Below are 26,206 nucleotides of genomic sequence, written 5' to 3'. Positions count from 1 at the left end.
AAATATGTAGTTATTATATAAATATTACTAAAACAATCACCGTAAAAAATAAAAAAGATTTTTTTTATTGACAATTACAAGTAAAGGTATGTTGTCGGTGACGATAACATAACAATAGTCACCTGCATATTCGCATAGTTTGGCAAGCTTATTCTAGACATATCTCTACTATTTAAAATCTTAACCTTATGGCCATATTACAAGTAAATAAGTATATTTTTCAAAGTTACAACAAACCAGTATAAGTACTCCAGAGTTATCATTCCAAGCATATTAAATAAAACACACCGCACTTACAACAAGAAATACTTATTATTTGTTTTTCCTTCCCGCTTAAACAATTCACACTTTGTACCTTACAGGTTTTTAAATTTCTGCCATTTTTAAAAATAACTTTTTCTATGCACGTAACTGAAGCTCGGAGGGAATATTTTCTTTAGCATGTATCCTGCTATTTTTTTATTCAATCGATATTGATAATTTTGGCAGTGCCGAACATCTCTACTGCGTACATAATAATGCAGAGTTCATGAGTCATTTGCCAGCGGCTAAAATTATCTTCCACTATTCAGAACGTGTTCACCCATGGCCTTTTTTACTTAACAGTTTGGTTACCTACCTACTATACTGGCAGGGCGTTTTACACAGGTGTTCTAATGATGATGGGGTGGGTGTCCGGAATAAGTGATTTGATATTTTTGGGATGCATCTTTTTTTACCTGGATACATTTCCCATCTAAAGCGATAAAGAAATCTCCATAACACTAAAAGGCAAGTCAATAATTACCTGAAAACGAGACGTTTTGCGCCCTATGAGACAAACGCCACGTATTACGTTACGCAATGTTCGTTATGAGCACGACGTGTTTTGTATGTACTCGTTTTCAAACCCGTAAATTATAAATAAAAAATCGCTTTTATACTTTGATAGTTATCTAAATATCCGCTCTAAATAGTTTGCACTTTTTAAAAGTTATTCCCGATTCGTGAAAATGCCCTATTATGGTAACTGATGGGATCTTGATTTAAACACGTCTTGCAGCTACAGTGTTTATGGTCGGTTAAAATTCTAGTTTCCATTTACATTAAATAATAAATATACCTAATGATAAAAGGTTTTAAATTACGTTAAAAATAAAAACCATCCAACTCATGAATTTTACAAACTTTATCGCTGATACGCTCGGATTAGAGATCCAAAGCGGTGCCCAGTGCATCATTAGGTGCGGATAAATAAAAATGTTTATATTGAATAAAAACATGGCTTGGCACTGAAATACAGCTGGCATCTTAATTGATGTAAGTATTCATAGGTATGGTCGAAAGACGTCTTAATGACTAAAGATTTTATGTCAATTTTAAATGCGAAGCTTCTTCTATTTTAGAATTCAACATGCTGATTCTGTTATGATTTATCAACGATCTTGGCTGAAATCCAAATAAGAAAGTGAGAGAAATACGAGGATTAAAAAAGGTGCACTTAATTCATTTCCAATAATTACCTCATTTAGTAAATAAATTAGGTTTCGTATAATCCAAGTTTATACATTTATCCCATGTGGGGCGACAGTGGCGACGATGTCACATAACGTCGCTTTAATTTATTTTTATCCGACAGACCAAAACGTCATATCCTCAATTTTAAATACTCGTATAATATGTAACTTTAGCATGAATGTAAGTTTACGTATACAATTGTAAAGCGTCTATAAGGTGATTTTTCACAAAAATTGCGCTACATAAACCAGCCAAATATTATTATTATTATTAAAACATAAATAGAGTTTTAAAGGATTTTCACGAAATGGGCATAATAATTACCACAATTTAAGATAAAATTTGTTTAAAAAACCTATTAAACAAATTAAAAAAATATTTTTTTCTTGTAAATTTTATAAATAAAGTCTTTCGTAGAACTCCTGTACATTTAACCCTATTTCGTTCAAAATGATCTGTTGGATAAAAACGAACTAAGCGACGATAAGTCTACATAGAATACAAGACTTGATATGTCGTCATGATTGTAGAATAACGGCGTATGTAATTTTCTTCAACTTTACGTGAGAGCGATTTGATTTTTTTTATTTGACACTTTATGTCACAACTTAATAAGTTCAAAAGTATATAATTTGATACTTGGGTTAGTTATATATATTTTATTTTTTTCAAACCTGGAATATAAAGCCTTTAAATAACCTTTTCAAGATCAAATATAAAAGAAAGTCAATTTCGCATTTTTCGCAAATCCGTCGTTGTTATACGATCACGCGGAAATTCCATACATTATGTCTGTTTTTTTTTAAAGTAATTAAGACGTTTTTAGCTATAACAGGCCTAAATTATATAATTATTTGGACGAATCAAGGAAAATAGATTATTAAGCAGATAAATTTAGTTTTAAATACCTGTATTTAAAAACATATCATATTTTGCTAAATGTAACGTAAAAGTATGAGCACCGTCGTCTCGAGAGGAATTTTTCGCACGGTAAGAGTTAATGTATTCAGAATATGAAATGCGTCGCGTAAAGCATTATAAGGAAAAGGTACAATAATTACATACTCGCTTTCATCCATAAACGAAAAATGTTGTTTTGTTCAAATTTTTAATATTAATATTAGAAGACATTCATATCCTACAGACTTAAGACATTTTACACCAAGTACCTAATTCAATTGGGTGAAAAACAGGCGGAATACACATTAACAAAAATATTATAATTACGTTAATGAGGAAGTTCAGTGTTTTTTTTATTATTATTATTTGTTAAAAGACTATTAAACTAAGCTAATTATATTTTTATATATCGTATTAAATTATTATAAAAATAAGTCCGCGTGTGACGTCAGAGGTTCTTCTCTGTCAGTTCTCCCGATTGGTTCGTTCACGGTAAGCAAACCGGATATCTTTTATCTCTCTCATATCATTAGTTGGTTCATATGAACCAGTGACGTCATTCAAAGCGGTTTTTATTAAAAATTTTAATTATCATTTTTTGCGTACATTTTCAGGAAACTTTGCGAAACAATTAAATGCTCCATTTTTTACCGCGCGTTAGAAAACATTTATTGTATACAATTTGCCGTAGGGCTGAAGTTCCTCATTCAGTCAGATGAATCTCACCAGCATCGATGAAGGTTTCAGCTCTTCGACTTCACAAAAATCAACAGTGAATACACTCCCTTCACATACCCCAAAACTGTTTTTAAGACAGGGGGTCTTCATATCAGTTTCGATAAGTGGAGTGATACGGGGTAACCCTAGTATGCTTATTGTAGTAATCTATAATTGGCACTAGATTTTTATTTGTTTGTGAATATCGACGCTGGAAAGGAAAAAGTTGCCGAGCGACACGAAATGTAGCAACTTGACAGAAGAGCCAATAAGTCTTTTTTTATGAATAAAAAAATTTCATACATACGTATTAATTTGGCGTGATTCCTACATAATTCAAATAAAAAATTAAAATACGAGATTTTTTATTAATAATAAAAAAATGTTGGGTCTTCTGTAAAGTTGATACACGTCGCTTGGTAACTTTTTCTTTTCCGGCGTCGAATTTTTTTTTGTAATGGATGATATTTTTACAAAATAAATAATTGATTACTCGTATCTATCAATGTTTAAACTAATTACAATTATCTTATTATCAATGTTAAAACTAATTACAATAAAATTATTGAAATATTTGGCAACTTGTAGAAGTACCTAACAGCTGTCAGAATTTGAAAATAAAAATGGCAACGCTGCAAGCAGCCGCGGCCCTTCTATGCTGTCCATATGGACCAAGATTACTAATCTCAAGCGAAACAAAAAGACGATCATGCCAGTTCACAATACCAAATCTTCCGTTTATTAAATTACGGAATAAATTAATCAAACATAAATCTCAACAGACACGGAGAAATCTTAAGAGAAGGGAATATAGAAGTCTATGAGATTATAGGGATTCCTGGAAATATATTTATACATTCTTGCGTCACAAGAGGCCCTTTATAAGCAAGAAGGCATTTTTTTACAAAAGTTACAAAATGAGTAAAATATGAGGTAAAGTTCTACAAGAAATTTCGAACCTTTTGATCAAAAAAAATAATTCAGTACCAAAAACCATTACGTTTTTTAAAGATTTTTAAGCAATAATACAATATCTAGAGATTCGTAAGGAAAAACTCAGTGTTGATATGACAAAAACGTGTTTTACGCTTTAGAAACAATTGACATACTGTGTTTTAAGTTATGATAATTTACAGTTTTTTTTAATTAGCATAAAGCTGATAAATACTAAAAAGTGTCATATCTCAAATTATAACTTTTGCTAATAACTGCCTTTTTACTTATTATTAGTATGGCTAACTTATATAGAGCCAATTGTGTAATATAATATCTCAAGGGCGCTTTACAAAGTGATTCTACAAATAAATAAATTTAATTTTAAGTTTTAATTTTATAATTTAAGTAAAACAAGTTACTCTGTTATCACATGCTGCGGATTTATTAAAATGGCTTAGACAAGTGGGTTTTAGTTATGACGGCGGAATAGGCCTTAATGCGATATCAAATGAGAAAGTTTACATAGTGTTTTTCTATTAATATAATAAAGCTATAACCAATTTCGTATATCAAATACGATATTGGTAAAAACCTTGTTTATTATCCCCCCTCTCTTGTTTCAACTCTTGTTCTCACAAGATCAAACATAAAAAAATATATATAATCAGTGCGCGTTAGTGTTTGCTAACAACAGCATATGTCCTATCAGCACGCTGGGTTTTTGTTGTGCAACTATTATGATGAAGGTGTATAGTGGGATTTGCATGTTAGTGGAATTAGTGTCCCGCGTTGAAGAGACGGGCACGCCTCAAAACTGGTAGACATAGAAAAATCGGTAAGTGGTGATATGCAATTATTTACTAACCTTTAATAGGTACCTACATAGAATTCCAGACCACAATGTGTTATTTTTGTGCAAAAAATATCATTTTTAATTATTTAGGATGCATAATTTTTAATGTATTCATTTGCAAATTAAAATCATGCTAAAAAATTAAGTTATTCAATCTATTTATGATTGATTTATCAACTATTTTTTTATAAACTTAGAGCCAGTTGCATCGAAAAAAAATCAATACTTTTTTGTCAAAGTGGGTGGCTTTAACTAAATTTTTTACGAGACCATTTTGTAAATTTTGATGAAACACGATATTAAAAAAGAACTTACCTCTTTTTTTCCAAGCAACTAGATTAATTATTTATAAGATATTTTGCTAACCCTTATATATATTTAAGACAGCACGAATATAATATTAATTTATAATATTATAATATTTTGTTTGGGCATTTAATTTTTAGTTCCCACAGGTGCCGTTAGCAGAGATTTACACCCCCATGATTACGGCGGCCATTTTGTGAAGCATAAAAAAACTCGCTTTGTTGATAAAAATACAACCCTCATAAAAATATTAGTATGTAAACTGAGCCTCGAAGATGTGGACAAAAAAAGGGATGCAGGTTTTCAGCGGTCGGCAATCGTTTAATTCTTTATTTAAACATTTTATCATGAAGGTAAATTAGAGACATCCAATACAGATCCAGGCACGGCATTATAACTTTTATTTATTTATTTATGGGTATTAATCCCTGAATAGATAATGTATTAATGCACCAACTAAAGTGAGTAATACATAGTAGTTATTACCAATAAGATAAAAATGCCCCTGAGCTTTTTTTTACAGAAATGGCTGTAAGTATACAAATAGATACCGCACGTGCCTGGTAGGCAGGTCCATAAAATAATAAAATGACTTATCGTTAAAAAAATGACAACATTTGTCGATAGAAGACCCAAACAAAATTTTAAGTTTCTGACTGCGTAGTTTTACATTATCCTTGATCTTACGATGCACTAATGAGCCGCGGCGAAAGCAAATGAATGGTAATACTGATAGAAACTATACAAAAAATATACCTTTTCAATACGTGTCACCATTTATTGTGGACAACAGGGCCTCCGTTGATTATAATAATAATAATAATATTTGGCTTATTTATATAAATATATAGCGCCATTTTTGTAAAAAATCACCTCAAGGGCGCTTTACAATTGTATATCTAAACTTACATTCTAACTAAACTTAAGTGATATATATATATATATATTTTTTTTTTAAATAAATATTTGCGTTCTTATGATTTACCCAAATATTTAATTTTGAGGGCCATTTTCAACGAGTTGTAAATAACTCACTATTAGAAAATGGAATCAAGTTGGGGTAGAGTGGGATTCGAACGACGGACCTTCGGTCCGTGAGTCCGAGACACTAGCCACGGGACCACAACCCGATTTTAAATTATATTTTATTTTTTATTTTTTTCTATTATATTTCTAGATTTATAATTGAGGGTATGATAGTTTAAAGAAGTGGGATTTTAGTTGGGATCTGAACTGACTGGGACTGTCGATGATTCGTAAGTTTGAAGGCAATTTGTTCCAGGCAGAGGGGCTGGCGGCGGCAAAAGCACGATCTCCAAATCTAGTGTTTGGGGAGCGCCGGATTTCGACAAGTTTTCCTCTTCCTGAATCAAATGCTGACCTAAGAGTAGATTTTCTTTGACATGTATTTTCCCTAATACAAAGGTCCGATAGGTATTTTGGAGCCATTTCATGAAGGGATTTAAATACTGTCCAGCACAGCTTGTATTTTATTCTCTCTGGGCTTTTTAACTAGTGCAAATCTCGAAGATGTTGTGAGATGTGAGAATATTTTTTACTTCCGTAATAAGCCTTGCTGCTGCATTAAAAACAGATTGAAGTTTATTAGTTTGATATTTTGGGAGATTTGCGTATATTCCATTACAGTAATCTAGACGCGAAACGACATAAGCATTTACAAGAGCTTTAGTTGCATCTATAGGAATATCTCTCCGCACGGATTTGATCTGTCGGAGATGGAAGAAATATAGAAAGCTTGGTACATGTTTACAATACCAGGTTTACCAGTACCGAGATGAATAAAGAAGACATGTTTGTTTGCTGCAAATCAATCACGAAGATTGAAATTAATAGAAAAATAATAAAACGTACGAGTAAAATCAAATAAAAATATTGTTTTAACCGTTTTAAGGACACCTAGATCAAAGTGGTATATAAATATGCCACCAGAATTCGGGTATTAATTTTCTAATATTTCATATAAATAATAAGTCTTGTATGGAGTACAGTATCGTAACAACGTACATTGGTAGATCAGTCTCCCTCTCAGCTTTTTCAAATGCAATAAGTTTAATATCTTAAAAAATAACATATTTTATCAGGTGAGCAAGACGTAAATCAACACAAAATACGTGTATTTTTCATCGTGATCGTAGAACAACTACGGATGTGCGAAAAATGCGACATTAACTTGGTGTGGTTTAGTATATTATTTACATAGGATTCATTAAATCACTTATAAGCGTCAATAAATTACAACAATACAATATAATACAATTCAACCATTTGTAAATTATACTAAACAAACGAATGAACTTAAATCAACAACCAATTAAAATTAACAAACTAAAATCAATAAACACGAATCTAATGCCAAGCTGTCTTATAATGCAAATGTTCTTCGACTATATAGTGGCTCTTTTCAATCAGCCTGTGCTTAACACAGGCTGTTTGGAAAGAGCTTTTTTTCTTTTATATTTGAACTTGAAAAGATTTCATAAAGGCTTAATATTCCCGATTTAAAAAAAAAGTAAAATATATATAACTAACCCAAATATCAATCGTAGCAAACTGTATGTTTTGTTTTTTATATTTTTGTTCCTATATGAAACCCGTAATTGAACGTAGTTATGCAGAAAGCAGCCAGCCATAGAAAAGTGAAACTGAGATAATAGTACCTTTGTGCAATGAGTGAATAAACAAATCTACACAACAGTTGGAATGTTTTTGACTTTAACAAATGATAAACAATGAATATATTAGGTTTTTTGTATATTACAAACAAGAATCTAATTATATGTTTGACCAGTTTTAATAGTTTTTCAAATTCGTTTTCGTTGGAAAAAAAAAAAGTGTTTTCTGCAAATTGAGAAATGCCATTTTTGTGATGGACACCATTTTCAAAAGGTGATTAAAACATTTTTTTGTATGAAAGCGGTCTTGCTGTTTTTAGCAGGACATAGAATTTACCTTACTGCACCCGATAACATCAATATCTCATTTTTTCAAAATTGTGGACTGCCTGCTTTCTGCATAACTACGTTCAATTGGTCTTGTTATTTGTTGTTATTCTGTATGTATTGTTTATAACTATGACTGTGTTGGTTTAAAAAAATACTTTTGTACTTATAAAGTTGCGACATAAAACCAGAAAAAAAAATCGTTCTCATGCAGAGTTGAAGAAAATCACATACGACGATTTATTGTGTTGGTGATTTATTGGTAGAATTCCATTTTAGTTTTATAAAGGTATACAAATAAATACCTGACTTTTTTATATAAGATATATTTGTGACGCATCACGTCTTAACTAAAACTAATGTGAGTTTTTTTGCAGACATTTCCGTTCGTTTGGGACCCCTGGCAGGACGCTTGAAGCAGTTGTTGCACGCATCCAGGTTTAATGGTGTTCAAAACTTGGAACATGTGTTGCATTAAGATGATGTTGTAATAGAGTGCGATTTTATTAGCCCGAAGATTCGTTTTAGAATACAAAATAATGCACAGTGTACCATAAAAGATACCTTTCAAATTTTTGCTAGAATCTCGAACTTGTAGTGAATGAAAACAGCAAACGTTGATTTAGATTCGAGACTAAAGACTAAATTTGAGCCGATTTTACAAGATGTTATGTATGATGAGTTCTCTAAATCATTTGTATAAATCCGTAGCACGTGACAACAAAATAAATTGTTTTAATTAAATTACAAATTTAAAAGCTTAAATTAAATTAATTTAACAATAGAATCACCATGTAAAGCGCCCTTGAGGTATTTTATTACGAAAATGGCGCTATATAAGTTATCCATAATAATAATAATAATAATAATAATGAGTACAAATGAACGCAGTTATACAGAAAGCATCCAGCCATAGAAAAGTGAAACTGAGATAATAGCACTTTTGTGAAAAGAGTGAATAATCGAATCTACACAACAGTTGGAATGTTTTCGACTTTTGGCAAATGATAAACAATCAATACATTAGTTTTTTGATGCTACGAACAAGAATCTAATTACGTATTTGACCTGTTTTTATGATTTTTAAAATACCGTTACATTATTCTAGTGTTGTGGGTGTTTTCTGCAAATTGAGAAACGCCGATTTTGTGATCGATACTATTTTCAGAAGGTGATAATAACAGTTTTTTGTACAAAAGCGACCTGGCAGTTTTTAGCAGAACATAGAATAGACCTTACTGCATCCGATAACACCAAAATCTGATTTTTTCAAAATTGTGGACTGGCTGCTTTCTGCATAACTACGTTCAATTAATAAATGCGTTTGTAGTGTCTAGAGTCGATTATTGTAATGGTATCTACGCAGGTCTACCAATGAATAAAATGCCTCGCCTACAGTCTGTATTAAATGCCGCAGCGAGACTTATTTTTGGAATCTCTAACTTTAGTCATATCACTCCTCTACTTCGGGAATTACACTGGCTACGTTTTCCACAGAGGGTGGAATACAAACTCTGTTGGCTAATGTATAAGTCACTGCACAACTCTGCTCCAGAATATCTAAGGGAACTCTGCATTCCAGATAAACTAGCTGACAGACGTCTTACGCTTAGATCAGCTACATCTACGTCGAAAGGAAAAGTTATTATACCTCTACGCAAACAGCGCACTAAATTTGGTGAACGCGCATTGGCCCTACGGCATGGAATGCTCTCCCAGCAGAGGTCCGAAACTGTGAGAGTGAAGTGATGTTTCGGAAGAAACTTAAAACCCACTTGTTCTCTAAATCATTTGAATATATTCGTAGCATGTGGTGACAAAGTACATTATTTTTCTTAAATTAAAAAGTTTAAAAATTAAAAATTCGTAATACAGTGAAAATTTTTATAGTAACACATCAGATACTATTTATCTAAATGATAAGTTATTTTCAATAGGTTGTTAAAGGTAGCAGACTATACTTAGCATGTGGTGGAAAAGTAGTATGAAAAAGTACATTATTTTTCTTAAATTAAAAAGTTAAAGTTAAAATGAAATTTATATCTTTATATAATCACTTTGTAAAGCACCCCTGAGGTAATCTATTACGGAAATGGCGCTATATAAGTTATCCATAATAATAAAAAGTAAATTGATAACACGTAAACAGCGGGATGCTATCAACGGAAAGGGCTGAAATTTTAACCCTCCATCTTATAGTATTTCTAAGTTTTAAAATGTAAAAAAAATATTACTAAAATTTTAACTCACTTATCTAGTACAATGTTCACGAATTTAGCGTTTTCCATACGATAGTGAAGCAGGCTCTCTAAGAACGGGCATCTGTGTACTGTGTATGGTTATATAAGAGTTTGCTATAAATTTTATAAACGTAAAAGAAAAGTTTAAAAAGTTACGAAACTTAATATCGTCACCCTAACTAGTAAAACTCGTAAGTTCACAAATGAGGGTTCTTCTTGCAAACCCGGCAAAATCCAAAATCTAAAAAAAGTAATTATATATCTACTGTTTCTTGACATAATCATGCTTATGTCATCACTGCTTACGTATAAAAAAAGTTTAAAAAAAAAGTTGAAGTTAAGTATTGTATCAGTTTTTTGTGATTTGCTCAAAATAAAGAAAGATGGATTTTGGCGGTTTTCCAAATAGTACCCTCAAATGGTTAAAAATGATATTTTGGCGATATCTGTCGCAGCTTCAAATAATGTAAAACTTCTTTATTCTTACAGAGTTCCATTATAACTTATTTTATAACATATGAAAAAATAAGTTATTACATAATGACAATAAAATGAATTCCAGCAATAATTGTGAATAAATAACATAAATTTAATTAAGTGTTCCACTATGTAAAAAAATATGTATCGAAAAAAAAAAGAAAAAAAAAAGGCCGACGATATTATTCTTCGTTTACTGTTTTAATAGAAATTTATTAAAACAGGTATACTATAGCCCTTAAAATGTAAGATGATTAGATTTTATCAGTTTTTTCATGCAAACATGAAACTAAAAAAAAACGCAAAAACAAGCCTTTTATAGTGTGTTGAATACAATTATTCACCAAAAATAAGACATTTATACTTTTTTCGTGAACATTATCAAACGAACTTTTTTTTATTCGATCAATTTACATTGATCAATTTGTCCCATCTCTAACGTTTTTGCAAAATGATGTAACCTTGTAAGAACGTCGTTAATAATTACGTTTATTTTAGTTTTTTTTAAAGTTTTAAAGCTGATTTTATATATTTATGTTGATTTATATGTCAAGAATTGTAATCAAAAAATAAATTAACTTACCAAATACGAATGATTTTTCGTGTGTCAATATAAATCACTCCTTAGACGTAGCTACAAAGTTATGTCGTCAGTTTTTCTGACAACTGTCATTCTAATCATCTTACATTTTAAGGACTATAAGGATTAAATCGTAAAACAAAATCGGCAATACCTGGTAGAATTTATTTGAAAGAATGCAGTTTTTTCGTAATTAGTGCGAAAAACATGATGTCTCTTTCTTAGACTTAAGCGAGTGTATTTTCTGTCTGTAATATCAATGGTCTGACATACCATAAACAACGGTCAAATCGATGATGCTTTTCCTAGGTGCATTTTGTCATTTCTATTTAAGGTAAAATAAAGTGCAAAATTCCTCAACGTATTGTGTTACCTGGCGGGGGGTTTTATGTTTAATGAGTTAAAAGGGTACTCGACTTTAAACTCTGAATGAACGGGTGTCTCCGAGATAACGCCCACACGGTTAGTAGACTTAAGATTGATATAAATATTCATTTCAACATCGCACCTACATTTTAATTTGAGTTTAGTAACTGTTGGAGACGGTTCTGCCCACTCAAAAAATAACCTACGCTACGAGATATAGAAGTAGCTGTAATGATGTAGGTTTTAAAAGAGAAACAAGTGTTAGATGATAGCGACAAGTTAAACGTTAAAATAACATTAGACCATAGAATTAAGAATAGTCCAGAAGGACCGTAGAATCATATTTGAATACATCGGACTGTGTCCAATAATTCCCCCACTCCGGCTTACTTTCGCCGCTGCATTCGTGAAGTCGCCGGGTAATGTTGCTTGATGGGAAAAAAAATCATAACACAAATGTAAGGTAAAAAAAAAGTAATCTGTTAATTTCACTAAAATTTTATTGTGCACGCGGAAACATTGATTGACACAACAGTCATTTAATGAGAGTTATTGAGTCTAATTTTCATTAACTCTTTTATTAGATGAGCTAAGTAGGGTAAAAAAATTTACTACCCTGGCAACACTAACGAAATTTCCATTTTGTTTCTTTGACAATCTGACAGATGGAAAAATAATTCAATTTGAAAGTAATGCATTTGTGATATACACATTCATTTACAAATTACAGATGAAATGTGATTGCATCTTGTTTCTTTAAGATCCTAGCAGTATTTTTAGACTTTAAAAGGACACAACACGGCATAGTTGAATTCAAATCAGGAGTTGCGTACTGAGCGACGTCCACAAAGAAACTAATGGGTCAAAACGTAAACCTACTCATTTATAAGTAGTTGAGTCGCCTTCTGTTTGACTAATCATTTTACTTTCGATGTAACAAAAATGATCCAGATACGCTGCAATTGAAGTATTAATGCAGTGCCCTAAACACCTGGCTGTGAAAAGGGAAACGTTGGTGCCGATGAAAGAGGAAGAAACCTCATCGTGTGGTTTAATATGAAATGAACAGTGATTATGGTGACGATGAAAAAAAGCAGTTCGCAATGGAGTCCTGGTACCGACCTAGATGTACGGAACTGGATAAACAAGGACAAAAATAGGCTTAATGATGTCTAAATCTTTCCGGAGAATGTGTTAAAAAATTAAAAAAGGGGTGGTACTTTTGTAATGCTACGTATTCCGTGGACCGATGTGGTCAATGTGCTCCAAAGAACAAGAGTAGATAGACAGTTGCTGACGGATATCAAAGTGATCAAAGTACAAACTGCTGCATCAAATCATAAAAGGATAAATAGAGGGTCGACGAGGTGCGGGCAGCAGGCAGATCTCCTGGCTCCGGAACGTACGAGACTGGACGGGGATTAGAACAGTCGAGGCGCTGTTTAGAGGCTCATATACGGCTCGACTGTGGAATCATCCCCCATCTACCATCAAAGATGTTACTACATTATCTCTGTTTAAATCACGTCTGAAGAAACGTCTCCTTTCTCTTCCTTAATCTCTCCTACTTTCCTTTTTTCTCTTTTTTCCTTTTTCCCATTGAGTAATAGTTTCGATTTAAGGTAATTTATAAACAAATACGTTTATTTCTATTTTTATATATCTTTAGCTTTTTTCTATTGAATATGTTCTGTAACTTGAATTATAAAAATAAAACTTTTATTTTATTGGTTGGTTGGAAGAAATTGCCATTTGGCAACAAGCCCGCCAATGTACAAATAAAATTATGTACAAAAAGTTAAATAAATAAATAAATATACTTTCAAGTGATAGTTGACGTCAGGGGGACCTGACATGACACATGAAGAAGAAGCGCTACGTTGGTTTGTACATGCAGAGCGAATGGACAGCAAAAGAACGGCTAAAACCATGCGCGATGCAAATCTTGACGAATCGAAAAAAAAGAGACCGAATGCTGTAAAAAAAACAATAAAGACAAATACTTGAAAATGGACATGGCAATAGTCGGAATAATGGGCGCGCGTGTATGAATGTAGAGCAAGCAATCTCTGTACCTATTATATAAAGACAGTGTAGTGTGGCGTTCTATTATCTCTGTCTACCCCTGTGGAGAAACGGCGTGTTGTTTTGTTGGTCTTTTTTGAAAATGCAAAAAATCGCCAGAAGGCACGAAGGAACATTTTACACGAATCGTATTTTTACAATTTACAACATAAATACAGTATTTGATCCAATGATATAATTTACTTTTTGCTTCAGGTAAATCAAAGAGGATAGTTTTTTGATTTTCATAACCTTTTACATACTGATGATGTTTCCCTAGGTTCCTATGTCGTGTTTTGTTCGTAATTCTGTTTTTTTAATGATGGTTTTTAAAATATTTTAATATGATGCGGTGCACCAATAAAACATGGGTAAGCCATTTTAAGTGTCTTAGAACGAAATTATAACTTGATCTATTTTGCATTTAATTACGGTTTGCATTTTGTGGCATTAAATAATTTTGTGGGTTGCCTAAGGTCTTAACAAATGCATAATTTATAACGCAAGCAACTAAGTCACAATGTAAGGTAGGTGATTATAATATTGGCCTATAAAATTGAAACATGTTCATAAGTATCTATATCTATAATTTATCACAGAAATGGCGGTGCAAAACGATTTTTATTAGTATATTTGTATGTTTTTGGCTTGGCTGATATATGTACATTGAAATATTATTCGAAATAGTAAATTGCGTATTTCTGTTATCAAATATTATGCTAAACATTGCCATGGTGACTAAAATGGCAGCTGTTAGTTCTACAGTGTTGCAAACGCGTGATTTAAAAACAACAGGTGGCAAGAATGCATCAATATTTTCAAAATGGACGACGCAGCAACTTTGTCGACGAGTAATATTATGGATGAATATGGAAGTCGTATAACTGTTTGTAATTAATACAGACCATTGTTGTCGGAAACATTAAATTTAGATGTGTTATAAACAAACACTCATTGTCTGATCACTACAGGAAAGTTTAAGACATCTTATTGTTTGTGCTTGTTTAAGATGATAACGGATTTTACATTTCAATGTTTGCATGTGCCATTTACTCAGTGGTAATCAATAATTAAAATTCACATACATTTTATTATTAATAATATTATTATATTGTAAACGAGTGTAATTTTTAATTAATAAATAAATTTATTCACTAGTGGTCGATTTTTTAATTGAGAAGATACTAGAATACACGCATACTTGTATTAATTTCATTCTTCAAAATTGTTTAAATTTCGTTATTAATGTTTTTCTTTTCTTTTCTTGATTTTATTTAAAAGTACAAAATATTTTCATTTTCAATTTTTTTTTTAACAGTTTGTAATTTAAAAAAGAAAAATCTTCGTTTAGTGTTATTCAAAATTGTTTTAATTTTTTTTTTTTTCAATATGTCTTGCTTTCTTACTTTTTTTTTCTCTTTTTTTACAGGTTCAAAATATTTCTATCACCAAATATTTAATTTTTCAAGTATTTTTATATCTAGTAATATTATTTTTAAACCGTGTATCTTTTTTTTTTTGACTCCTTAATTTGCAAATAACTGTTATATAGTAATAATTTCTTTTAAATACTATATTTTACTTTTTTCACTTACATGTGTGTATTTTATTGTATGCAACTTATATGTAAAAGGCACTACGTGCCGTTTATTTCAATAAAATAAAATAAATTCCAGTAATTTGAACAGGTTTATGAAAGGGATGGAAGTATGACTAATTGTGAGATCATTATGAACGGAGATATTCTGAATTAGGAATACAATTTACAAGTATCTAGGACGTATATTAGACTAGACTGAGAAATATATTAAAAGGAAAATGAATGCCAGAAACAGGGTGAACGGTGCACTTAAATCAACCTTGGCTAATAAACGTTTGTTGCGGGAGACAAAATCAGCCGTTCACAGTGGAGTCCCGGTGCAGACTCTTATGTGTGGGGGCGAAGTATGGAATTAGAAAAACGAGGATAAAAATAGGCTTAATGTTGTTGAAATGCGACCTCTCAATGTAGAACGATGGACTGCGAAAGAACAGCGGCTAAAAGGATTTTACGATGCGAATGTTGATAAATGTAGAAAACGAATAAGACCGAGAAAGACTAGGCATGACCAAATCCAATAAATCTCGAAACCGATTAAACTTAAAAACACTAACGATGTAGAATTTTGAGAGGGGATAACTGAAACAGAAGATTGAAAAATTTTCAAAAAGGAATTTTGTAATATTCGCAATTTCAAAGACTTTATCATAAAACAATCTGAAATTTGATCAGGAGACAAAGGCCAGGAAAGAGTTTTATAAAACTGCTGTCATTATTTTATATCTCGGATATACTGTAACACTTCAAAGTATTCTTCACGTATAAAAAGGGTCATCTTTGAATTCGTGAGATAATTATTATAATAATGGCGAGAAAAGCAAAAAAAATGCAAACAAATCTATTTTTCAAATAAATTTACGTATCTCAAAAAGGGTGTTACATTTACTTGAATATTTTTAAAACTGATAATATTTATTTCGGGCGTTGGTATCACAAATACAAGATTATCAAATTGTATCGAAATTCGCAAAAGGTTACTAAGATAATTTTAATCTTATCTTTGTCATTACAATAATAACATCATGGATCATTACTTTTATATTTGTCCAATTTTCGATTTAGGTGTGAAAGATATCGGTAGGTAAAGGTAACGCAACCTAAGTTGAGGCAATCACAGTGCTCACACAAATATACATATTGAATACAGAGTGCTTCTTTTCTCTCCATATTATATTTTATTTCTCGAATATTATTTGCTAATATTTTCTTTTATTTTAAATAAACGGCACGAAGGCCATTTACAAAAATAAAAACATAAAATAAAGTAAGCATACAAAAGTATTAATGTGATTATTTATTCAATTCAGAAATATTCATGTTTATTTATTTATCTAATCAAATTTATAATTCGTAATACAGTGAAAATTTTTATAGTAACACATCAGATACTATTTATCTTAATGATAAGTTATTTTCAATAGGTTGTTAAAGGTAGCAGACTATACTTAGCATGTGGTGGAAAAGTAGTATGAAAAAGTACATTATTTTTCTTAAATTAAAAAGTTAAAGTTAAAATTAAATTTATATCTTTATATAATCACTTTGTAAAGCGCCCTTGAAGTATTATATTACGAAAATGGCGCTATATAAGTTATCCATAATAATAATTATTATTATTATTATTATACTTTAATAAAATAAATTTAGGTATTTAGTTTAGTTAGAATAACTTTTTCACGATTTTTAAATCGATAGTTATAGTAAATATAAATTATTTTTCGATATAAAAAAATATTCTAAGTAGGTATACAATTGTGTGGGTAGAGTGATTTAGAGAATTTCAACAGATGGAAGAGTAGAAAAAGATGTTGAAAGGAGAGTGAATGCGGGCAACAAAATGAACGGAGCACTAAGCACAGTGATTGCTAATAAGAATATGTCGAAGCTAAACTGGCAGTGCACAACGGAGTTTTAGTTCCAACACTTATGTATGGAAGTGGAACATGGAACTGGCAGAGGAAAGATGAAAGCCGAGTGAACGCGGTTGAAATGCGATCTCTTAGACGAATGTGTGGGAAATCAATATATGACAGGGTTACGAATGATGAAATCAGGCGAGAGTGTAAATCTGAGTTAAGTATAATTGATAAGATTAAGAAAGGGTCTCTGAGATGGTTTAGTCACGTAGAACGAATGGACTACGAAAAATGGTAAAACAAGTATATATGGCGAAAATAAACGGTAACGTGAGACGAGGACGACTTAGAAAGACGTGGCATGATCAGATAAACCAAAATCTTAAGTCTGGTCATGTCAAAAGCAGACGGAACCGAAGGGCATGTATGACAAGATGTATGAATGTGAAAGAAGCTAGGAATGTATGCCAGGATAGACATGTGTGGCGGTCCATTCTCTCTGCCTACACCTACGGGGAAATGGCGTGATGGTAGTAGTAGTTATCGAAATCTAATAATACTGAATAGGCGGGAAAACCTTAAATTAAACGCAGTACTATGCATAAATTACAATTTATAACGTTGCATTTGGATAGAAACAACTAACAAACAAACCCTTACATGTCCGAACCGACGATTATTTAATCTGACATGAAAAATAAATGGTATAATCAACCAATAAGAAATGTAACCGTAATCAATTCATTTTGTTTTATCAAAAATATTGCATAGGTTCCTAGATTTCTTCAAATGTCGAGATCCGTGCATTATGCAGGGCTGAGACGAGCATTATCGACAAAATCAAAAAGAAGTGCTGAATTGCTGAATTGCTTTGGACATGTGGAGCGAATAGACGACGAAAGAATGGCTAAAAATATTCATGATGCGAATAGACATGTAATAAATCCGAATAATCAGCCTGCGTGCGTGAGAAAATATATTAATGTAGAGGGAGCGAGATACGTATGCAAGACAGAGTGGTATGGCGTTATATTATTGGCGGCCTCTGTGGTCTAGTGGTCAAGTCGCTTGACTCACGCACGGAAGGTTCCGAGTTCGATTTCCGGTGAGAACACAAAAATTAAAATGTGATTTTTCTCAAACCTGGTTGTTCTGTAATGTAATTCACCACTGTAGTTTGGCCTCTCGGCCTGTTGTGGTGCAAATAAAAAGAAAGAAAAAAAGAAAAAACGAAAAAAAATTATCTCTGTTATGGTTTCTTTGTTTTTGTTTCGATTAAGTTAGTTTTAACTTCAAATTCTTCAAATCAGCTTTTATAATTTTTATTTTTCTATCCAGAAACTTTCAATCTTTGCGGGGACATTCTTGCATAACTTTCCGTTTTTGCATTTTGTTGATCTAGAAAATCTGAGACAAGAAGCGAGAAGAATCAATGAACTCTTCGGGTGTCCCTCCGTACAACATGTGGTTAGAGGACTGCGGCTGAGTGTGGGAATTGGAAAAGGACGAAATATTTTTACTAAGGACATGCGGCGTCTGTTCACCGCACCTTCCGTCGGCTGCTGGCTTCAGTGTCAAGTTGCTGCCACGTTGCCAATACGACGGACAAATAATCCGAATCTGGCAGATTTTGAGACGAAATTTACTAGAAAAGAAAAGGGGTTATAATTTGTCATCGGCTGGTCGAAGTGTCCACTTTTCAAACTGTGTAATATAATATTATCCCCATCCTGACCATGCCTGTATAAACGAACGTCTAGACGTGTGCGTCGCGTCGCGCCGCCGGTTGCTTCGACCACACCGACGCGCTACGCCGCGCCCGTAAAAACATCGGCGTGAAATTATAGAAAAAATTGTGGACTTCTACTAAACTACTACTATACATAACATACGGTATCTCATATAATCTGTGTCTGACGCCTAGATACTCTTATTTGTTAATATGAGAGAACCTAGCGACATTATTTCCACTTCTAGGCGTTCGTTTCATTAAAGTGACAGTTATGTCGGAATTTAATTCGACTTCAAAACTTATTTATTTCTCTCTCATATTTTTAATAGGCTTTTTAAAAAAAAATGCCAACCTCAAAACGATTATTTTTTTTAAATAAATCATAATCAAAGGAAAAATTGCTCAGTGGAATTTTTTTTTGACACTTTTAATGCGCAGATAAACGTATCGAGGGGTTCTAGACTCGTCGGTATAAAATGATGTACTTACATCAAAACTTGATGGTGGGGGTATCGATACTATACCTTTGTAGTCGGTCGGGAGACTTTTATCTTTAACTATGACGTCATACTGAAGCTATGTCATTTTAGAGCGTAGATATGTGTACCGTGACGTACGCTTCCCCTTAATTCATATCGATGTACCTACCCAAAACTTAAAAGTGGGGGGTTGGTAGTATGTATATCTTTATAATCGCTAGAGGGAATTTATCTTCAACTATACCGTCAAGGTGAAGGTATGACGTCTTTATCTTCCCATCATAATCGAGGCCTTGGACTTTATGCGTTTTATTGTGAAACAAATAAACTATTTTATGTATTATAATTTTATTTATAAGTCAAGGAACACAACTACAATATCGGGAAAGTATTCTTCATATCGACGGGTGTTATTATACGACACTACTTATTTATAATATTAGTATTGTATCGGGCATCGATATGATGATTAGATACTCGAGTTTTTATTAATTGAATAAATTTAGTAACACCGAAAACAATGTTTACTGCAAAAATTACACATAAAGTGTTACGAAGCGAATGCCGATATTTTATCAATAAGTGCGTTTTAATTGTTATTTTCACTTACAGGCGGATGACGTTTTAATTTATTTTTCTCGCATCATGGAAAAGAATAATCAACTTTTTCAGATTTGGGGATTAATATTAAAGATAAGGTGTCCAATAAATGCCTACTCAGTGCTTAAGTCATACCTCCGAATAAATGATTGGTTCCAAATGCGATGTCTGGTTATCATTTCCTTTAGCATTACAGATAATCTTTTATGAACGTCAAATTTATCAGCACTATCAATAAAAAATAAATGATCTCTGAGAATTGTGATCCTAACAGGAAGTTCGATTTAAAAAATACAATTCGATGTGTTTATGCATCACAAAAGTATTACCATACAGTTATTTGTTGTATTATTTTTAAATTTGTAATAATAAACTAATTAACTAACCCGGCCCTCAAATATTTATAAAACAAGTGATAATTATATATACGACACGACGTTGCATTTTGTATATTGACTTATTTTACTATATATTTTATTATCATTTTTATTTCTCGGGTTTTTGAAGTTATGCTTTTTGTTTAAAAATTATTAATGGTTATTTTATACTGTCTCAGAATGAGTATTTTGCATAAAATAAAATACAAATAATACTACTAACATTATTTTGAGCCTGTGCAAATGTTTGTAGACAAGGACTGGATTTCACCTCATGGGGAGTTAAGATTAACATATTACAATAGATAACATTTTAGGCTTTAACTCTTTAACTTCACAAAAATCAACAGACGAAAGAATTGAAGAAAAACGGATGTTTAAACACAGATATGATGACAGGTAATAAGCCCTGTAAATGCCTAGATTATCATATTACTTTTTCTTAAATGTTTTCCATCTCTGTTGTAATATTGCTTTTTCATCTTAAGAGGAAACGCGGTCATACTTTTCTTCACACAAACGTAGTCCCGTATTTTCTCCCTGGATTATGAAACTAGAGAAATATATTTTTTACACACTATAGATATTTACCATTTGTGTGTCTATAGATTTGCTTTATTGATAAGTGTTTTTAATGGAAGCTAGGACTGTTCAAACCCAAAAAAGCGCCTAGTATCTGCCATCTTCGGACGTACGCTATACATTCGGACGTACGTATAGTACAAATATGATAAAAAAAAATGAAAAACGGAATTTATTCTCCTAGTATATAAATCATTTGTGTATTCATTTGTAAACACGTGAATTTTCCTTATTGGCGAGTGCGCACTGTAGTTTGTCGTATATACATTTACATAGAATAATTTATTTAATAGAGTAACCCGGCCCGGAACTCGCAAGTTAATTAGTTCTGACAGTTGGGAACAGTCAAATATTGAATTTGATATTTCAAATAAAAATAACAAATCATTTAGTTTTCTTTTATTTTCTAATGTTTGTACATTCAAATATTTATTTAAGTATGAGTAATTCGTGTGTTTAACTGGAATACCTAATTTAAAATTAACGAAACGTAAACATTTATGTTGAACTCTTTCGATATTATTTATATGCACTTTATAATTTGGTGACCATATACGGAGCTGTACTCAAGTTAGCTACGTACTAAAGCAAAATATAAATTTTCATTACATAGACCGAGTCAAAATCTCTAATCGTTCGCAACAGAAATCCCCGAGTTTTGATGCTTTTATTTGTTATGCTCTGTATATGTTTAATGAAGTTTAATTGTTCATCGAATATAATACCAAGATAGGTAATTTCGGTCACTTGCTCTAAATTTATTGAATTTATAGTGTAAATGAAAGCAATTGGATTATTATTTCGGCAAAAAGTCAGAACTTTGCATTTGTCAACACTGAGAAATACATTGTTCTTTTCACAAAATATATTCAAACAATTCGAGTTAGTTTGCAGAGTTACGCAATGACCTGCGTTTTTTACCTCTCTGTATATTTTAATATCAGCAAACAGCGAAACTTCAGCATCTCGGAAACATGATATTATGTAGTTACAAAAATTAAAAACAATATAGGACCCAGATGACTGCCTAGCGGAAGACCACTGGTTGCAAAGAAGAAATTTGAAGAAAGAATTTATGCTTTGTAAAGGTTATATGGCCGGTTGGGTACCGAGCTGGAATAAAAATTATTATTATTATTAAGAATTTATTCAAGAAATAATATATTTAAATCAATCATAGGTAGCTTTAACTTAAGAGTCCATTCGTTTTGTGTCTGTTATTAATTGATTTTGTTAATGAAATAGATAAAATTTAAACAATTTTTACTACAAGTAGACAAAATATAACTCCAACAGCATCTGTAGCTGCAAGGCGTGCTGAAACGTTTAATGTACAACGCCATTAACTCTTGTGTGGCTGTGATGTCACACTAGTCGACATAGGACACAAGATTTGATATATCTCTCTTATTTTTTTAAATGATGAATTCGTATTTTTCGTAATCTTCAAATGGACGTTTTCACACCCGATTTGGAAAGTAAAATTTGTATCACTATGCTATATGTAAATGCAAAAAATATTTAACCTTGCTACGCGAAGCATGAATGTCCGCTAATTCAGCAACACATATATACAGATACCTTATACAAGACAGAGCACGAAGATAGAAGTCATAACTAGGAAGACTGAGACGCTGTTCTGCGGTGAGTGTCATCTAAAACAGATTTAGTCTTCAGTCGGTTAATGACAATGATGGGGGACGCACGCGTGTAACATGAGCGGCGTATTTGTGATTTTCAATTTATTTTGCTATAACAGTATTAAATTATATGTTTATTCCCATAAATTATGGAAAAGGAGTTATTAAACAGTAGTCTCCATGTTTTCCATTTTTTTCAAATGTCTGAACTTTAGAATATTCCGTCTTTTACTAGTGGTAACACGATGTTACATCACCGCGCGCAAAGGGATTATTTACCACAGTCTTTTAAGAGTTTCTTAAAAATGCCGGTATACATAAATCACTCGAAGAAATAATAATGACATTTAATATTTTTAACAATTATTCTTAGATCTGATGATAGGAATTAAGACGTGCAGGTAAATTAGAAGTACTATCTAAATTTGTTGTAACAGAGAGGAAAAAGGTTTTTGAGAGGGGAATATGGAAGTGTAGGCATTTACTGGGCTTATGACCTGTCATTGGCTGGTTTAAGTGGCCACTTCTTATTCCACACCGTGTAACATTCAGATTTATTATATTTAATAATAAGATTACGTGCTCATTTTGACGCAATATTTTATAGACGTATTATCTTGGTTTAGTCAAGTAAGATTATGGATACGTAGACGATGTAAAGGCATTTAGGAATTATCAGATAATAAGTGATAACTGGTTATGATAAAAGATACGAGCTATCTTTTATTCGTCGAATGCAAAATATGTTTTTGATATTGTTTGCGCAATTTGTAATTTTTCTTAAGTCCATAAAATAATAAAAAGAAAGTAATAAATGGAAAGCGTTAAAAAGGGGACTATTATTTTATTTAATCGTTAAGATGGGTGATCATGAATTCGAACTAATTCCAGTCTGTTTCCCCAGAGATAAAAAGTTGTTTCCGAAAAAAAAAATTTTAATCAATCAAAACAATATTTTTGCTATTTATATTAAGTCGTAACATAAGTCGCATTCGTTTTTTTTCAATTTAAATATAAGCACCTAAAGCTTAAAAAAATGTAAAGGTTATCATTAGAAAGAAAATTTTCTGCTGTACAAGATATTGTGTTTGCTTTTACGTTGCATATATTATTTTATTTGATCACAAGGCTTCAAAATAGAATGCCAGGTAGACGAAAGTGAGCATTTCCGACAACTCTTTCTGTTGGCATTCAATCGAGGAATTTAGCTGCCAAACCTGCTCGCGATATTTGCGCAGTGTACGGTGAAAATGCTACAAATTATCGATTTATTTGTTGTAAAATAATGTAGGAGAATACATTATTGATTAATTTGTTGATGTTAACATAAGTTGTGTACGTTTTTTTCCAAATGAAGAGAATAAGAGGACACATAAAAATGAATACAATTTTGTTTTACTTTTGGTGCTCATTTAAAAATTTGAAAAAAAAAAACAGATTCAACTTATGTTAACACCTACTTATTATATAACACAATATATTTAGTAAAAAAAATATATTCTACTACATTATTTGCACCTCATATCTTCATCATTTTCATCATCATTCCCTTTCCGCACCTAATGGTGCATAGGGCACTGCATTGGTACACCAATCACATCGTATCTTGATAAAAAAATTGTTACATAAAGGTTAGATGATCAGTCTTACGCTTCAGGTACCAGTCCAGGGACTATGAAATATTCTGATGTGAAAACACCCTTTTAAATAAATATTTCGTTTCAACCATTTCGGTAATCGAACCCGAGACCTCTTGCATGGTAGGCAATCACGCTGATTGGTGTACCAATGCAATACCCTATGCACCATTAGATGCAAAAAGGGAATGATGATGGCGATGATAAATATAAAAGAATGGGCTTAATGTAAATAGCCTATAATGTTTTATATAATCTAAAATGGTTTTTATTAATGTTAAATTATCGCTTTATTTCCAGTATTTTTGACATCCACCTTTTGACCTTTTTTTCATTTTTTTAATGTTTAAGAATCTTGGAAAGTACACCCTTTATGTCAACTTTTATTAAACAAAAATGTAGATTTGAAATATTATATCGGAATACGAAAAATAATAGCTAAAAAAATGGTTACATAAATATAATGAAATAATTCAATGTACAAAAACTAAAAATACATTAAATTTGACAACAGTGTCGGAGGAGATATTGCAGAATCCACTCTAAATTCAAAATGTTAATTTTGAATTAATCTGAAATTCAAAACGAGGTAAGTTCTAGAATTTATAGTTATTTTAAACGTATGTACATAAACAATGTATAACTCGAAATAAGTATAAACAAATGACATTCAATATTACTGAATTCATTGACGCAACATTTTCAGAACTGTAACACAAAAATTTTTAAGTTTTTTTGGAATTGCTGATTCGACAGATTTTAATAAAAATGAAAGTGTAATTTTATGCTATCAGTAATAGGTTTTGTGTATTATATTCACATCAAGTGCCTATTTAAGTGCATTTGATTATAATTTTTATTTATGTGCAATGCGTTTGTTAGATAACGTTCAAGGCTTAATAGTTCATCATACGATATCATAGACGCTGATACTTTAATATGTGAGAAGATAAAGAATAATCAAAAAATCTTTTAAATGGGAAATGTGAAATAACGAAAACACTGCGCGCGCCCGAGCTGTGTGGGTGACGAGTAACCAAAATAAACAACTAATGAGTCTGTATGTGTTCCAAGAACGCTTATTTATCAAGCTGAATCTTACCTCTTATGTTTTTCCGTTTTGATCCGAGTTAAACAACACTTTAGGAGTTTTATACAACTTTTAAACTAACTTTTTGACACTTTAAGGCACTCTAACGTACGAAACTAACGACAAAGGCACTGAACACACGCACCGGTTGACAATAAACCAAAATACCAAAGCATGATACGCAAGGATTGCATGGAGGGGACAAACTTATGAATGAATTTCTCAGCACACTCACACTCGTGAAACTAATGCCGCCATTTTATGTCGACAACGCTGCGATGGCAGAAATGAGAACTAAAAATATTGGCGCCATCTTCAAACATCGGGAAAAGTTTTTTCCCCTAAAAAATGTTCTATTATAATGTAAATAACGCAACAGAAAGACATTAAGATTTTGATAAGTTGGTACTGAATTATTTTCAGAGTTTTATAACTATTTAATTCGTTTTGAAGAAACAACAATATTTCTCACAGGACTCACCAAGCAGATACAACAAATTAAGTAGAAATGAATATACATAATACAAAATATAAATTATGGGTTTGGTGACTGGTCATAAGATAGTTTTACTTTTTTGTGGTATGAATTGATAGAAATGACATACAAATATTATTTTTTACAATACATCAAAATAAAAGTTTACCTCTGTACAAATAAACAGATAACTTAGTTATATGTTTAATATGTTATATATTTTTTTTATATAACTATGTAAA

General features: G+C 31.6%; 1 protein-coding gene across 1 annotated transcript in view; it reads right to left on the bottom strand.

Annotated features, from left to right (window-relative positions):
* Positions 1-25,681, bottom strand: part of pnt (ETS transcription factor pointed) — a 383,988-nt gene extending 358,307 nt beyond the window's left edge. The window contains exon 1 of the mRNA XM_088242955.1: positions 25,502-25,681. The gene's annotated coding sequence lies outside the window, so the exon portion shown is untranslated. The remainder of the gene's footprint in view (positions 1-25,501) is intronic.
* Positions 25,682-26,206: the final 525 nt, after the last annotated feature.

The sequence above is a fragment of the Micrasema longulum genome, unplaced genomic scaffold, assembly GCF_059751315.1.
Source record: "Micrasema longulum isolate JH-2025_06_02 unplaced genomic scaffold, ASM5975131v1 h1tg000178l, whole genome shotgun sequence".
Classification (NCBI taxonomy): domain Eukaryota; kingdom Metazoa; phylum Arthropoda; class Insecta; order Trichoptera; family Brachycentridae; genus Micrasema; species Micrasema longulum.
This window is presented reverse-complemented; position numbering and strand designations above follow the sequence as displayed.